This window comes from Mobula birostris, chromosome 28 (assembly GCF_030028105.1).
Source record: "Mobula birostris isolate sMobBir1 chromosome 28, sMobBir1.hap1, whole genome shotgun sequence".
Classification (NCBI taxonomy): Eukaryota; Metazoa; Chordata; class Chondrichthyes; order Myliobatiformes; family Myliobatidae; genus Mobula; species Mobula birostris.
The window spans coordinates 31,252,435-31,270,214 of record NC_092397.1 but is presented as its reverse complement, the minus strand read 5'-3'; the positions used below and the strand labels follow the sequence as shown (position 1 = coordinate 31,270,214).

The following is a 17,780-nucleotide window of genomic DNA, read 5'->3' as shown; positions in this document are numbered from 1 at the left end:
TTTGTTTTTCTAAGCTCCAAGTACCTATCTCGGAGTCTGTGAAAATACTCTATTGTATCCGCCTCCACTACCTTTGCCGGTAGCCTATTCCACGCACTCACCACGCTCTGGTAAAAAAAATTACACCTGACATCTCCACAAATTTCATGTAGACATTTTCCTTTCCATTCCTGATCATTGTGTTTCCATATCAGGCCATGATGAAACCAGTCAGGTCACTCTCCACTCTGCATCTATATCTGTCAAAGTTTGAGATGTCACGCTGATTACACACAGGTAGAGTCACTGCCCTGCCTGCTTTATAGTGACACTTACTGCTAGTCCCAGGACAGACCCTCTGAAATGATAATGCTCAGAAATTTAATGTTGCTGACTCTCTCCACCTCCAGTCCCCTGATGATGACTGGCTCATGGATCTCCGGTTTCCTGCCCCTGTGGTCAGTGATCAGCTCTTTGGTTTTGCTGATATTGAGTGAGAGGTTGTCGTTGTGGCACTATTCAACCAGATCCTCCATCTCCCTCCTGAGGGCAAATTTGTCACCACCTTTGATTCATCCAACAACAGTGGTGTCATCTGCAAACTTAAATATGGCATTGGGGTTGTACATAGGCACACAATCACAGGTATAAAGTGAGTAGAGTCGTGGGCCAAGCACAACCTTGTGGTGCACCAGTGCTGATGGTGATTGTGGAGGAGATGTTGTTGACTCTGAATGCAAAGTCTTCACCGTGCAGGGAAATAGAAATTACAACTGAGGAAGAAGATTACATTAAAATCAGCAAAATATAAGAATGAAAATTAGTTACTTTTCTCACAGAAATGTGAAAACAGGGGGCCCACTTGTCCATGCTGACATTTGTCAGTCCGCAAGGAGTATTGTGAGCAATGCTGGGCCCTTCATCCAAGGAATGATGTGTTTGCATCGGAGAGGGTCCGGAGCAGGTTGACATGAATGACCCCAGGAATGAAAAGGTTAACACATTAGGAGCATTTGATGGCTCTGGGCCTGTACTTGCTGGAGTTCATAAGAATGAGAAGAGAGTGACATTATAACCACTTGAGTGAACGTGGAGTGGATGTTTCCTGTGGTGGGTTAGTCCAGCACCAGATGGCACAACCTCAGAATAGAAGGATGTCTCTTCAGGAAAGAGATAAGAAGACATTTCTTTAGCCAGAGGGTCATGTACAAGTTCACACCCTCCCTCCCCCACAATATCCCAGCTGTCAGACCTGTGTCCACACCTGTATCTACCCCTTTGTAGACTCCTCACCGCTCTTCACAGCTCAGTTCCCATCAGTGTTTGTGATCAGCAAGTTCAGAAATCACGGTCAGCTCTCATTTTCCCCAACCCCCTGTGATAGAGCGGCTTTTCAAACGTGTCCTGGACATCTCGGTTCAGTGCGTCCCCGGGACCCCTTGTCCACAGTTGGTGTTACAGCTTCAACCACTGAAATGTGTTTGTTAAACCTGGAGTCACTTTCACCAGACTCTGTTGACCTTGCCTGATGGTTTTGTCAGTTGGCAAAAAATTCCTGCTTTTCTACAGCTCCAAATGATTTCTTGGTACAAGTGGTGAACACTCAGGTCTGGAATTTCCTGTTTTCTGCTTTTGCTTCAGACTACAGAATCTGCAGTTTTTATTGTAATTATTTACTTCTCTTCTATTTACTTATTTTTCTCCGATTTGGAGCAAAGGAGTTACTCAAAGTGCTCTTCCCTCCAGACACAGACTGGTTTTGAACCCTGTCGTTGTTTCCATCTCCTATCGTGTCTGGATTTTAGTCTCTGATACTCCAGCACTTGGGTCCTGACCATCCTCACCCAGGTCTGCCGTCACTGACGAAGTTTATTGATATGGTTCATATAGGCCTCAGTCAGGCCATTTGGCAATTTGGATCCAGAATTGGCTTTGCAATAGGAGACAGAGTGATGGCAGAGAGTAGTTTTGTGATCAGATGCTGGTGACAAGTGTTGTTCCACATGGATCTGTTCTGGGACCCTTGCTGTTTGTGACACAACTGAGTGATTTGGGAGTGGATGTAGGAACCGTGAGCAGTAAGTTCACACTGACTGTGAGATGATGGAGTTATTGCTGGTGTGGATGGTCATCTTTGGCTAAAGTGTGACATCGATGTGTTGATGAAATGAGCCGAGACCAAAACAAATAGATCAGTTGGTGTGAGAATCGGGATTTCCCATCAAACAATCCCAAAACTCCCATGGGGGAGATCAGAGGGATAATGTGTGTCAACACTACAACAGTCTCATGAAGAGAAAGCGACAACCCTTTCCTCTTCCAGGTTAGTGGCTTTTAAAAGAGTCTTTTGTTGTGTTTGCTGCCGAGGCCAGGCTGAGGCTCGCTTCCGGCGGATGCGACGAGCCAACTGAATATCTTTGGGCACAAGGGTGACTCGCTTGGTGTGGATGGTGCAAAGAGCCCGACCAGGTAAGCCTCGTTAATCTCCTCCAGGCCTTTGATGGCCGAGCTCTGGAAGCATAGATCGGTTTTGAAGTCCTGCCTGATCTTCTGCACCAGATGCTGGAAGGGAAGTTTGCGGATGAGCAGCTCGGTGGATTTCTAGTAGCATTGGTTCCCTGTCAGAGTCACAGTGATGGGCCGATAGCTCCCCAAGAATACCCACACAGACACCCAGGGATATTCAGTGCTCCTTTACACTTATCAATTATTTACAGAGTCACAGTGATGGGCCTGTAGTGCCCCAACAATACGTACACAGACACCCAAGAATATTCGGTGCTCCTTGACATTTATCAATTATTTTACTGATATGGTGCTTCCATGTCAGCTTATAATCCAGCCACATGCCAGAAAATCTTACCACTGACACTTATTCAAGAGTTTGACCATATAATTTCAAATCAATTGCTATTGAGGAAGATATGGATGAATAAAGAGGTCTATTGATCATCTTTGTAAAACACAAAATGTATCTTAGCTACTGAAAGCTTTAAACCCTGTCTATATTCCCACTGTTTGACCTTATTAATCACTAATCACATTCTATATACAATTGAATTGAATTTTCTACCTCTGATCCATAAATCTGCATCATCTGCAAAAAGTCATTTCCCCATCCCAGTACCTATCTCAGAAAAAATATCACTAATCATAATATTACACAATAAACAATAAAGGGCTACAAATACTGTCTTATGGGGTCCCATTCTCCACCACATAGAAGCCCAAATATACCTTACGTATCCTTAACTGCCTGGAGCATACAAATAAAAAACTCAGAAAAAAATAATGTAGCCTTCTTCTCACTCCACATTTCTATAATTTAATCCTTTCATAACATATCATATGTTTTTCTCAATACAAAAATACTGCAATTACATCTTCTTTATTTAGATGTGCTTTCCCAATATCATCTTCCAAACATAAAACTGAATCCAATGTCATTCTACACTTTCAAAATCCACGCTGATAAAATGCTCCATCACCTCTCTTTTCCAAAATATAATTCAACAACTCTATTACCATACGTTCTGTAAGTTTACCGAAATGAGATGGGATGTTAATGATATTGGTCTATAATTAGAAGGATCCTGTGGGGATTTCCAGGTTTCAGAACAGGTACTACCATTTTCTATGAGGAGGAAATATGGTCTAAACTCCAAATATGATTCCAAATTGTTAATATTATCTCAAGAGTTGTAAGCTATATGTTTAAACATACAATCCTACAGCCATCTGACTTGCACTGTTAATAGCTTTCTTACATTCACACAGATAAACTCTACGTAACTAATACTATCATTGTTACAGCTGGCTTTCAACACATCAGTGTATTCACTTAAAAGCTGATCTCGACATCATTTAGGCTCTTCACTTAAATTATCTTGATTGTGACTTGCAGCAAATGACAAAGCCAGTAACTCAACCTTCTCTATTTCAGTAGAGGGGGTACATTCAGATTGGAGGATCGTGACAAGTGGTGTCCCACAAGGATCTGTTCTGCGTCCTCTACTTTTCCTGATTTTTATTGACGACCTGGATGTGGGGGTAGAAGGGTGGGTTGGCAAGTTTGCAGATGACACAAATGTTGGTGGTGTAGTAGACAGTGTAGAGGATTGTCAAAGATTGCAGAGAGACATTGACAGGATGCAGAAGTGGGCTGAGAAGTGGCAGATGGAGTTCAAGCCTGAGAAGTCTGAGGTGGTACACTTTGGAAGGACAAACTGCAAGGCAGAGTACGAAGTAAATGCCAGAATGCTTGGTAGTGTGGAGGAGCAGAGGGATCTGGGGGTACATGTCCACAGATTCCCTGAAAGTTGCCTCACAGGTGGATAGGGTAGTTAAGAAAGCATATGGGGTATTAGCTTTCATAAGTCCAGGGATAGAGTTTAAGAGTCACAATGTAATGATGCAGCTCTATGTAACACTGGTTAGGCCACACTTGGAGTACTGTGTCCAGTTCTGGTTGCCTCACTATAGGAAGGATGTGGAAGCATTGGAAAGGGTACAGAGGAGATTTACCAGGATGCTGCCTGGTTTAGAGAGTATGCATTATGATCAGAGATTAAGGGAGCTAGGGCTTTACTCTTTGGAGAGAAGGAGGATGAGAGGAGACATGATAGAGGTGTACAAGATAATAAGAGGAATAGATTGAGTGGATAGCCAGTGCCTCTTCCCCAAGGCACCACTGCTCAATATAAGAGGACATGGCTTTAAGGTAAGGGGTTGGAAGTTCAAGGGGGATATTGGGAAGGTTTTTTACTCAGAGAGTGTTTGGTGCATGGAATGCACTGCCTGAGTCAGTGGTGGAGGCAGATACACTAGTAAGGTTTAAGGGACTACTAGACAGGTATATGGAGGAATTTAAGGTGGGGGCTTATATGGGAGGCAGGGTTTGAAGGTCGGCACAACATTGTGGGCCGAAGGGCCCGTACTGTGCTGTACTGTTCTATGTTCTAACAATCACCTTCTTTAATCAATACTGGAATGTTATTAACCCGATGAACTCCACCCCCCGATTTTCTGAATCATTCCCCAAACACCTCCAAGTTTAGTATCCTGTCCAATACTATCACAAGATGACCTCCAGTAAACCTCTTTCACAACCTTCACCACTTTCCTCACCACAGCTTGTACCCTTTCATACTTAATAAGGTCACTCAGAGAGTGATAATTCTCAACCCTCCCAAACACCTTATTTCTCTCCCTAATTCCCTCTGCACACTCCCCCATCCACCAAGGTGCAGTCTTCCTCCTATTAATGTCATTTTTAACAGGCATCACTTCCATCACAGTTTGATGAATAATGTGACATAACCATTCATTGCAGAAACCCATATCATCCTCAACATTCTCCCAGTTTGCTTCATCAAAATTACACCTCCTAAAAACAGTCCCTGCACCCTATATAACTCCAAACCTAAGCTTATAAATATAGGAAAATAATCACTCCCCATTGTCTCCTCACCCATAACATCTCATTCAGTCACTCCAGCCAGAATGTTTGAAACAGGAGTTAAATTTACAGCAGTTTTCAGACGATTAGAAACAATACATTTCATACCCCTCCCATCATTAAAGCTCACAAGATTGGAAATACCTAAACATTCTTCTACAATCAAACAGTTCCATGAATGACCCCACAGTGAACTGTGCACAAAATTCCCCAACCATACAACCCTTAGTGATCTAGAGTGACATATGCTTTCCAACAAATCAATCAAAAGCTCTCCACAAGAGTTTTACCACTTTAGTACCCCTACCTGTTGAATCAAATGCTTCTGCTACAAACACCTCATACACTTCATTCACATCCACAACTCTGTGTCCTGCCCCTTCCCATATTAAACGTGCAACACCACCCCCTCTATCACCTAACCTATCATGCCATTTTACAATATAATTTCCTGTAAAGGAAATGCCGTAACAGCCCGGTTTCATATTGGGCCGATTTGATGAATCAGAAATAAACTTCCTAATGTCTTGACCATCAAATTTCTCTCATTCCACTGCAATATTCTTAATCCCATTCTGTACCTGCACAAAGAGACTGAAATACAGATACCCCACCCATCAGAGCTTCTTTTACAGTTTCCCACATAACACCAGTTATACCTAGATACCTTTCAGCAGCTTTCACAATAATTTTAATTTTCTCAGTATGTCTAGATGACTGAACAGTACAATTCACCACATCTTTTATAAAAATCACAAACTTCATTTCATTGACTAGTAAAGTATCTTTATTAATGGACCTGTGATGTGACACATAGCCGCTGACTTCATATTCTATCTGACTGGTTATACTTGATCAACATTTGGTTTAACTTTGTTGCAAGGCCTCTGTTTAAGACACACCTAACTGTACTTTAACCTGTTCAACCAGCTGCTTTCTTAAGTACTGTACATGGTAACATCCTTGTAACATGGTGTGAGCTGAATTATCTGCAGTTTAATGTGAAAAAGACAAAGGAGCTGGTGGTAGACCTGAGGAGAGTTAAGGTACCGGTGACCCCTGTTTCCATCCAGGGGGTCAGTGTGGACATGGTGGAGGATTACAAATATCTAGGGATACGAATTGACAATAAACTGGACTGGTTAAAGAACACTGAGGCTGTCTACAAGAAGGGACAGAGCCATCTCTATTTCCTGAGAAGACTGAGGTTGTTTAACATCTGCCAGATGATGCTGAGGATGTTCTACAAGTCTGTGGTGGCCAGTGCTATCATGTTTGCTGTTGTGTGCTGGGGCAGCAGGCTGAGTGTAGCAGACACCAACAGAATCAACAAACTCATTTGTAACACCAGTGACGTTGTGGGGATGGAACTGGACTCTCTCACGGTGGTGTCTGAAAGGAGGATGCTGTCTAAGTTGCATGCCATCTTGGATAATGTCTCCCATCCACTACATAATGTACTGGGTGGGCACAGGAGTACATTCAGCCAGAGACTCATTCCACCGAGATGCAACACTGAGCATCATATGAAGTCATTCCTGCCTGCGGCCATCAAACTTTACAACTCCTCCCATGGAGGGTCAGACACCCTGAGCCAATAGGCTGGTCCTGGACTTATTTCATAACTTACTGGCATAATTTACATATTACTATTAAACTATTTATGGTTCTATTACTATTATTTATGGTGCAACTGTAATGAAAACCAATTTCCCTCGGGATCAATGAAGTATGACTATGACTATGACTAGACTGCACTATGTTCTCCTCTACAATTACACCAGTCAAACTTTACACCTTCACAATCTTCATATTAAGTTTCCCACAACACTAACTACACCTTAGTTTCCCAGGAGATACTGCCACAACATGCCCAAATCTCTGACATTGTGACATCTAAGCGGAGGTGGAATATGCGCTCGTGCATTATAACTAACATACTCCAGACTAACTTTACTTGAAAGCTTCACCTCATCAAAATATATCAATGCAGTTAAACTGTCCATGTTTTCTCCATTTCAAACTACTTGTAATCTCTGCAACACACACAAAAAATGCTGGTGAACGCAGCAGGCCAGGCAGCATCTATAGGAAGGGGTACAGTCGACGTTTCGGGCGAGTCCTGACGAAGGGTCTCGGTCCGAAACGTCGACTGCAACTGTTTCTATAGACGCTGCCTGACCTGCTGCGTTCACCAGCACTTTTGTGTGTGTGTTGCTTGAATTTGCAGTATCTGCAGATATCCTCGTGTTTGCACTTGTAATCTATTTACATTCTTAATCTCTTTATCGAAATCTCCACCAGAACACCTGTCCTAACACCCCGATACCTGTATTTTCATTAGGCAACACAGATACCATCTTTTTTTAACCAAATAAAGTCTTCAAATGTAATGCCTTCTCACAGTTTCTTATCTTAACGATTAGCACATCACCTCCCCTTAAGGTGTGAGCACAATCTATATTCCCTAAAATAGTTATCAAATTTAGTTAATTTCAAATGAGAAAACGTGCAGATGCTGGAAATCCAAGCTACACACATGAAATGCCGGAGGAACTGAGGACTGATGAATGGTCTCGGTCTGAAATGTCGATTGAACTCTTTTCTATAGATGCTGTTGAATTCCTCCAGCATTTTGTGTATTGCTGCAGTTAATTTAATGGCATTGATAAAAGAAAGCTGTTTCGGGTAAAATTTAAACAATACCTTGAAGTCTTCTTTCCTTTTTTTAGTATCCTCTCAAATCTCTTGAAATGATTCCAATATTGTTTTCCTTTTTCCGTTTTGCATATCTAGATCCAACTTCATTCCAACCTCTTACCGCACTCACCCGGACCCTTTATTTCCGGATCCTTTTCCAGACACTCTTCGCCCCCCCACCCCCAACCTGAACTTACTTTATTTCCCATCATCCCCGCACATTCACAGCCTGCGCCACCAACGCTCCTAAGCCAATCAGCAACTCGCACCGTTTTCAGGTATTTTGCTGTCAATCAGGTCTAGGGGCGGAGCAACGAAACGAATGCTCACGTGTTGTAATGACGTCACAAATCAATCGCACCTTCTCCCCGCCCCCAAATTCATTTTCTGAGCGTCTGTTCAGAGGGTCCAGTGTTGCGGGAGGGGCAGGGTGGCTTTAAACCCGGCGTTACACATTCCATGGTATCGTTCTCTCCAAAGTGTTTCAGCTGTTCCTTTGCCTGTCTTCTCCACACAGTCAACCAGACAAACTGAGAGAGTCGGCACGAGTGCTGGGAAAGTGCGGGAGTTCATATCTCACGGCAGCAGTCTCTGTATAATGTTTCGGAGTGACGGATTCGGTCATTGAGTGTAACGTCAAACGGCCTTGAGATACAGACGTCGTGAGGGAAAAGTGAAAACAAAATGATGAATGTCTCTTGTTCTCGGGAAACACTCCATCTTTGGGCTATTTGCACACTAGATTGTCCCATATTATAATCCCGTCTTCATTTGAAGCAGGAAAACGGTCTCCTCGTCGGCGAAATGAACCTCGGTCTTCCGCGTGACAGGCGGGGATACTAACCACTGAACCAGCGAGGAATAAACAAGAGTATGGAACCTGTCACACGGATGTCAGTGTGTAGGAGAACTCAGAGAGTCACTCTGATGTTTGTTTGCTGAGTGTAGAGCTGGTGCATTTTACCCATCCGCTCCTCACTTTGTGACTGGACGGGTCTCAGGATTCATTAGCGATTCAGTCACTTACTGTGTTTAAGGACTGGGCAAAGGAGGGGATCCCATTAACGTCTAACTGCGTGTTGTTTGAACGGATATTTATAATCAGGATTTGTTTCCCTTTTACTGATACGTGAAGCAGGAAACCATTTGTAGCCCTTCGAACCTCTCGGGTCGATTCTCCCTTCAGTCGGATTCCAGGTGCTGTGTTTCTCCGGTCTGTCGGAACGTCGCGACATCCAGTGGTCGGAATAGGAACTGCAACAGAGTGAGGAACGATCCCTCAGAAAACAGCTCAGACGCTGATAATCGAGTAACAGAATCTGATAGCACCAGAGACCATTCAGTAACCGAATCTGGTTTGCATCATGGGGAGATGGTGGTATAGCTGCTTCCCAAGCAGTTGACACGGTTTCCATTCCCGGCCATTGCAGGTTGTACACTTTCAGGCTAAAAAAAAGCCCTCGCCAAGCGCCATGAACGCAGAACTCTAATTCCTGAGCAATTTGTTCTGAGTGAAATTCACTCTAATGGATCTGATGAATTCCTCATGTACGATGGTGGTGGTCCCTCATGTAGGATGATCGAGGACCCCAAACTGAATGAGAAATACAGCATTAGACCCGGGAAGTCGGTTAGTTCCACGGACTCCGCTGTAGGAAACACACACTTTCTGGTCAAATCGAACATACATTTTCCTGACCAAAGACATGACCTGCCCCAGATATTCTCTCGTTCCCTCTTTCATCCGGCAGAAAGTACAAAAGCTTGAAAGCACGCGTCACAGTCTCAGGGATAGTTTTAGTCCCACTGTTGTGTCTATTGAATGGTTTCCCATAAGGTAGGATGGACGTTTGACCTCACAATCCACCTCGGTACGAAGCTGCACCTTATTATTTACCTGCGCCGTGCTTTCTCTGTCGCTGTTACACTTTATTCTGCATTTTGTTATTGCTTCACCTTGTTCTCTCCCAATACAGTGTGTAAACGTTTGATCTCTCTGAACAGTGAGAATGAGAAGCTTTTAACTGTATTTCGGTACCGTATGTGACTGAAACTCGTAGAACAGATTCAATTCCCCCTGAGCCCGTTGCGGCAGCAGTAGCGAGCGCCGGCCTCCGGACAGCGCAGAGTTTCCCAGCTGGTAATGAAACACAGCAGAAAAACAAGAGCTGAGATCACAGAGGGGGAGCAGTGAGAGAGGGTTTCACTAACTCCCGTCGAAGGGAAGATTCAAACTCCTTCAGAGTACGCAGCCCCATTAACATCAATGGATCTGGCGTTGAGAGGGTGAAAGTTCCCCGGCATACACATCAGCGAGGATCTCACGAAGTCTGTAAATACCGGCTGCGTGGTGAAAAAGGCACAGCAGCGCCTCTTTCACCCCAGACGGTTGAAGAAATTTGGTATGGGTCCCCAAATCCTAAGGACTTTCTACAGGCACAGAATTGAGAGCACCGTGACTGGCTGCATCACTGCCTGGTATGGGAACTGTACTTCCCTCAATCGCAGGACTCTGCAGAGAGTGGTGCGGACAGCCCAGCGCATCTGTAGATGTGAACCTCCCACTATTCAGGACATTTACAGAGACAGGTTTGTAAAAATGGTCCGAAGGATTGTTGAGGATCCGAGTGACCCGAATCTCAAACTGTTTCTGCTGCTACCATCCGGGAAACAGTACCGCAGCATAAAAGCCAGGACCAACAGGCTCCGGGACGGCTTCTTCCACCAGGCCATCAGACTGATTAATTCAAGCTGATAGAATCGTATTTCTGTCATATTGACTGTAATAAATATAGTAATATCTATTACATATTTACTATAAATTGCACATTGCACATTTAAACGGAGACGTAACGTAAATATTTTTACTCCTCATGTATGTGAAGGACGTAATTACTAAAGTCAATTCAATCCAATCCAATTCCATGGAAGAGATTTCGTCGTGCACTAGTCGAATCACAAACGAGAAAATGTGCAGCAGATGCTGGAAATCCAAGCAACACACACAAAAGGCTGGAGGAACTCAGTAGGCTAGGCTGCTTCATGACCTTGAAGAAGGGTTTCGGCCTGAAACACCGACTGTGTACTTTATTCCATAGATGCTGCTGAACATTTTCTCGGTTACAAGAGAGAGAAAAAAATACCGGAACACTAGCGTCCCTGGGTGGGCTCGAACCACCAACCTTTCGGTTAACAGCCGAACGCGCTCACCGATTGCGCCACAGAGACAAGCATTAAGCAACTACGAATAAATGAAGAATTTCAATTGAAATGCGGTTTCCTCTCTAGATGTATGATGTGACACATTGGTGATTCAAAACATGAGGATTAATATCTGCTGCCGCCAACAGAGAATATAGCAGAGGATGGTTTCGATCCATCGACCTCTGGGTTATGGGCCCAGCACGCTTCCGCTGCGCCACTCTGCTACAGGGATTATTAAGAATTGTAGAACTGTGAATGTTGCGCGATGTTTTGTGTGAATGTATGTATGTGTTTATGCCTGTGTCTGTAAATGTCTCGGTCTGGTTCTCTGTCTGTATATGCCTGTGTCTGTACATGTCATGGTCTGGGTCCGTGCCAGTATAGGTCTGGGTCCGTTCCGTCTCTTTCTCGTATACAAACTCAAACGTACTTCATTTCTTTTGTTCATTCCCTGATTTTCCTCTTTCTCTTTTTCTCCACCTTTCTTTCTTGCTTCCCCACTTTCTGTCCCACCTGGTTATTATCTCCGTGCCTTTTGTGTTCTATCCCGTCTTGCACCTCGTTCCCGATATTTCACCCGCGAAATGTGTTTTACTTCACTTAATTGTCTAGACGGACAATTCATCCCACTGTTAAGCTCATTTTTAATAAATAGGACGTTTTCAGACGAGGTGCCATTAACTTCCTAATCCTGTCCTGATGATTGAATGAATGTCGGAGTTCCTTCAGTGTTGAACCCCCAGTTCACCTTGTGAAGCGGAACTCGCGACATTAATGTACTGCAAGCACTCACCTCAAACGCAGCAATTCCTCCACCTGGATTAACTGTTGGTGTCATGTTCAGACCATCACGGCCGGACCAGTGAGTGACAGATGGGGAGATGTGGAGTATCGCTGATGCTTCGCACCTCCCTGCCACGCGGGGCGGGTTTTCCATTTCACCACCACAGCTTTGTAACTGAAACAGTAAGGGTCGGCTTTTAACTCTCCACGTGGGACGGTGTGAAGACAGGCAGGCAATTGCTTATCCCCTGGCCTGCTGAGTTACTCCAGCATTTTGTGTGTGTTGCTCGGAATTTCAACATCTGGGATTTCCCACCGTTTTTTAAAATTCACAGTCACCAACCTGTAGATGCCGGGGGTTGAATTCCTTGCCTGTCCATCGCCTCCCCTGGTGCTCCTCCTCCGTTTCCTTTCTTCCATGGCCTTCTGTCCTCTCCTATCAGACTCCCTCTTTTCCAGTCCTGTATCTCTTCCGTAAAACAACTTCCCAACTGTTTGCTCCACCCAGCCCCTCCCGGTTTCAGCACTCACTTGGCTTCATCCTTTCCTTTCCCTACATTTTAATTCTACCACTCATCTTTTTATCGCTCCAGTCCTGCTGAAGGATATCGGCCTGAAACGTCGACTGTTCTCCTTTCCATAGATGCTGCCTGTTCCTCCAGCATTTTGTGTGTGTTGATCCGTGTCTTCTATCTCACTTGGCAAACCGCTGAATCTGCTTCCTCATAACATCTCCCCAAATCTTTGATTAGATTAGATTATGAGGATACTCCGTCCTCGTTTATTGTCATTTAGTAATGCCTGCATTAAGAAATGATGCAATGTTCCTCCAGTATGATATCACAGAAATACAAGACAGACCAAGACCAAAACTGACAAAAAGACGCATAATTATAACATACATGTATAGTTACAACAGTGCAAAGCAATACCGTAATTTGATACAGAGCAGGCCATGGGCACGGTTAAAAAAAATGTCTCAGAGTCCCGATAGCCCCATCATCTCACGCAGATGGTAGAAGGATGAAAATCTCTACCTGCCATGAACCTCCAGCGCCGCAAGCTTGCCGATGCAGCATCCTGGAAGCATTCGATTACAGCCGATTCTGAGTCCGTCCAAAAACTTCGAGCCTCCGACACCGAGCACCGGGCACCATCTCTGCCGAGAGCTTCGACCCTGGCCCCAGCCGCCAAGCAACAGGCAACGCTGAGGATTTGGGGCCTTCCCCTCTGGAGATTCTGGATCGCACAGTCGAGCGGCAGCGAAACAGACATGTCAGAAGTTTCACCAGATGTTCCTCTGTGTTTCTCACGTCCGCCTCCATCAAATCAGGATTGTGCACGGCACCCTACTTGACAGATTACAGATATTCATTCCGGAGTGGCCACTGCGTGCTGCGTCGTGCAGCCATCTTCTCTGCTTTTTAAGTAGATATTCTGAGAAATGTTCTTATGTTGTAAAAATAAAATTCGGATTGATTAATTCAATAAAAGCTATTAACACGTACCAATACCAGCCACAGAAAATGTAATTAAAGTACTTTTTTTTGATTTACGAAACTGACCCTTTCCCTCCCAGAGGCAGACTCTTGATATGAGTTGTTTCTCTGGTCTGGGAATGAGTTCCCAAATATTAAATTGAAATTATATCTGCTGGTGAATCTCACACCCACACAAACAACACACACAGAGACAAACATACACACACAGACACACACCAGAGGCGCGCGCGCGCACACACACACACACACACACACACACGCGCACATTTACGCTGGAAAACTGAAAGTCTAAATGTGACAAAACAGAGGGATATAAAAAAAAACAGGTCTGGAAATACCTCAGAGGACCTGTCTAAATATTCGTTGCATGCGGACATCAATAAATACGCGACGGTCATAACCTCCTGGCAGCGTGTTATGCCTTTGAAGAGACGGTGCTGCGGAAGACAACAACGTAAGAAGCAGTGGAATTTTTTTTAGGTAGTTGAGCTGTCACTGAAGCAGCGTTATAGGAGTTAGTTGACAAACTCAGCTCACGAAATTAAATGAAAGAAGTGAGAAGGGAATCTATGCCAAAAGCCAAGTGAGAGCGCAGTGCGGATGGTGAGGGACGAGGGAGCAGCAGCGAGGGAAGGATGAAGGGGGAAATATAACTTCCTCAGTGTTATCATTTCAGATTCTCTCTCCTGGGCCCGGCACATACCTCCTGTTACAAAGAAGGCACGGCAGTGCTCTACATGTCATCTAAACACTTGACAGACTTCAACAGATGTGTGGTGGAGATTATATTGACTGGTGGCAAGAGGACCTGACATGGAACCGCCAGTGTCCTTGTACGGAAAAGCCCAGAAAGCGTAATGGATAGAGTCCAGTCCAGCACAGTTATGCCCCTCCCCACCGCTGAGCGCATCTACACGGAATAGAGGGCCGCGGCCATGCAGGTCATACTCTCTTCACACAGCTCCATCAGGAAGGAGGTAACACATCAACAGGTCCATCAACCCGCAACCATCAGACTCCTGAAGAAGAATGGATAGCTTCATTTACCCAGCACTGAACTGTACCAACAACCCATAGACTCAGTTTCAAGTCTGTTCATGTTCTCGACATTTATTGATTATTTATTTATTATTAATATTTCGTTTGTTCTTTATTGTATTTGCATAGTTTATAGTCTTTTGCACATTGCTCGTTTGCTGTCTTTCTTGAGTGCGGTCTTTCATTGATTCTATTGTGTTTCATTGTATTTACAGTGGATGCTCATGTGGTTACGAGTATATACTTCGGTAATAAATTTCGTTTAATCTTTCAACTTTGTACCTTAGGGAGATGAATCCATTTGGTGAGATGCGGATGCTGTTTCACACTGTTGGGCAGGAGGTGAAAAGATTGGCGTAGACCCACAGCTTTATTCTCTGGAACAGGATTGTAGCAGAGGACTGCACCGAACGGAATGCATTATCTACGGAAATAGAAGACAGGAATCTGTGGCATTCATTGCTGAGGAAGCCAAGTAATTTGTACATTAAAAACGGACGGCTCTGGTGGTAAAGTTACTGGGTCTATTTAAAGCGGACGTAGGTAAGTTCTTAAATATTAAGAGTGTCACACATTATGGAAAGACGGCAGGAGAATAGGGTTGGGAGGGATAATAAATCAGCCACGATCGAATGGAGGAGCAGACTCCATGGGCCCAGTCACATAACACTGCTCCTGTGTCTGATGCTGTTATTGACTGATAGCATTGATTCTGAGATACTGCATTCATGCGGATCATTGTGTCCAATTGTTCAAAGAAGATTTAAACAAATTTATCAACTGCAGTAATGAAACTGAATTAACATTACTTCGAGGTAAACTGTGCACTGAACCTCTGCACTATACCAGAAACTGACAGTTACAGATTGAACCTCAACGCTCTCAGTTTGTGCCAGAGACTGATGGATACAGAATGAAGCCCACACTCTCACACTGTACCAGAGACTGACAGGTACAGAATGAACCCCACACACTCACACTGTACCAGAGACTGACAGGTACAGAATGAACCCCACACTCTAACACTGTACCAGACAGTGAGAGGTACAGAGTGAAGCCCACACTCTCACATTGTACCAGAGACTGACAGGTACAGAATGAACCCCACACTCCCACACTGTACCAGAGACTGACGGGTTCAAAATGAACTCCACACTCTCACAATGTACCAGAGACTGACTGATACAGAATGAATCCCACACTCTCACACTGTACCAGAGACTGACAGGTACAGAATGAACCCCCAGTCTCATTTGCACCAGAGACTGACAGGTACAGAATGAACCCCCAGTCTCACCTACACCAGAGATTGACAGGTACGAAATGAAACCCACACTCTCACACTGTACAGAGACTAATGTGTACAAATGTTTTTGACCTGCCTGTTTTGTGAAACATACTCAAATTTACTGATAAATCCTGCACCATGCCTACTTGTTACCTCTTGAATAAATCCACGCATCACGTGATCGTGACTCGTCTCTGCCTTTCTAAAATGAGATTACACTGTACCTGTGTCCTCTCAAATTGAATGCGAACATTGTATTTACCTCCTCACTCCCAACTCAAGCTGCAAGTCAGCATTTGGGGAATCCTGCACAAGGACACCTAACTTCATTTGTACCTAATGTCTGAATTTTCTCCTTATTGAAAAATCAGTTGACAAGAAAATAATTTATTTGTAAAATAATGCTTAATAATGGACTCCAACATCATGTTAAACACTGAAATCAGGCCATATGGTTGTTGCCCCCTTCCATTCTTCGAAAGGTGGAGAGAGAGTTTCAATTTTCCACTTTCCGGAAATATTTCTGAATCTAGTGATTCTTGAAAAGATGCACCATCTGTTCAGCTACCTCTTTCATATCTCTGCAATGAAGTCCATCCGGCACAGATGAATCCGCTTCCCAAGCGCGTCAGCCTGTTCAGTTATGGGAGGCGACGGGACGACACAAAGTGACTGGGGCGCCGAGGCGAGGAATAGGTGGATACGCGGGACAAAATTGTTCAAAAGACTTTGGAATGTATCGCCCCATGATTAACTCGGTTGTGTGATACAGATACAGATACGGTGTCTCTGGCCATGGAGAACAACGACCTGCTCCTTCTTTCTGCAGAAAGTGACATCAATAGCCAGCGGTGGAATGAGAATGATGTGCTTACATATTTTGACAGTTTTGAGGATTTCGCCCTCTTCGATAGACTGGGACACGAGTGTGCACCTTGATAGACCAGGGACGAGGGACGCATGATGCTTTAATCATGCAAAGAATGCAAACAACACTTAAAGGGAAAATTAGGAGAGGAAAGGAAAGTATAAGTTTGCTTTGGCAGACAACTGGAAGGAGAATCCCAAGGGATTCTACAGATATATTAAGAGCAAAAGGATAGCGAGGAAACAACATTGGCCTTCACGATGGTCAGCGTGGTCATCTGTAAATGGAACCAAAGGAGATTAGGGAGAACTTAAAAGAATATTGTTTTACTTTAATTTTCTCAGGAAACGGACGCACGACCTATATAACTAAGGTAAAACATTAGTGAGGTTATGGGCAATACTCTGATTGCAAAAGAGGGGGCAAATTGGGGTGTAAATACTTCATGGCCTCGTAAGGTATCCCTTTGTCCTTGTTGAAGGTTAGTGCAGAAATAGCAGGGGCGATTCTCATTTCGGTCTGGCACATAAATACCTCTGCAAACCAGGGATTGTTTGCTGGACTGTTCCGTTCCCTTCCTGCCTGAAACCTTCGCCTGCATCCTCGTCAGTATCCCCATCAAGTTCAACCGCTGGAGTGAGAGTGGAGCATTGCCACGCCAAGAGAAGAAACTATCTATCGTTGAGTTCGGAACTGTCTCTTTGTGTCCACGTGTTTAGTGTCCGTGTTCTGTGTCCGTGCTCCCTTTCTGCTGCCGTACCTAGATACAATATGTGACAAAGGCTTCTCTTTCATACTATTCATAGACATCATATCATTACACAGTTCCTTGAGAGAGAACAAGGAAAATAAATAATAAAATGCAGAATAAAGTACAACAGCGACAGAGAAAGCACAGTGCGGGTAAACAATAAGGTGAAGTGTCATAACAGGTAGATTGTGAGGTCAAGCGTCCATCTT

General features: G+C 44.2%; 1 long non-coding RNA gene and 1 other non-coding gene across 2 annotated transcripts in view; both read right to left on the bottom strand.

The window, feature by feature from the left end:
• Positions 1-8,257, bottom strand: part of LOC140188981 (uncharacterized) — a 73,565-nt gene extending 65,308 nt beyond the window's left edge. The window contains exon 1 of the long non-coding RNA XR_011883424.1: positions 8,144-8,257. This is a non-coding gene — a long non-coding RNA (uncharacterized lncRNA). The remainder of the gene's footprint in view (positions 1-8,143) is intronic.
• A 3,034-nt stretch (positions 8,258-11,291) lies between these two features.
• On the bottom strand, positions 11,292-11,365 carry trnan-guu (transfer RNA asparagine (anticodon GUU)). The gene has a single exon. It is a non-coding gene; the product is annotated as a tRNA-Asn (tRNA).
• Between the last annotated feature and the right edge of the window lie 6,415 nt (positions 11,366-17,780).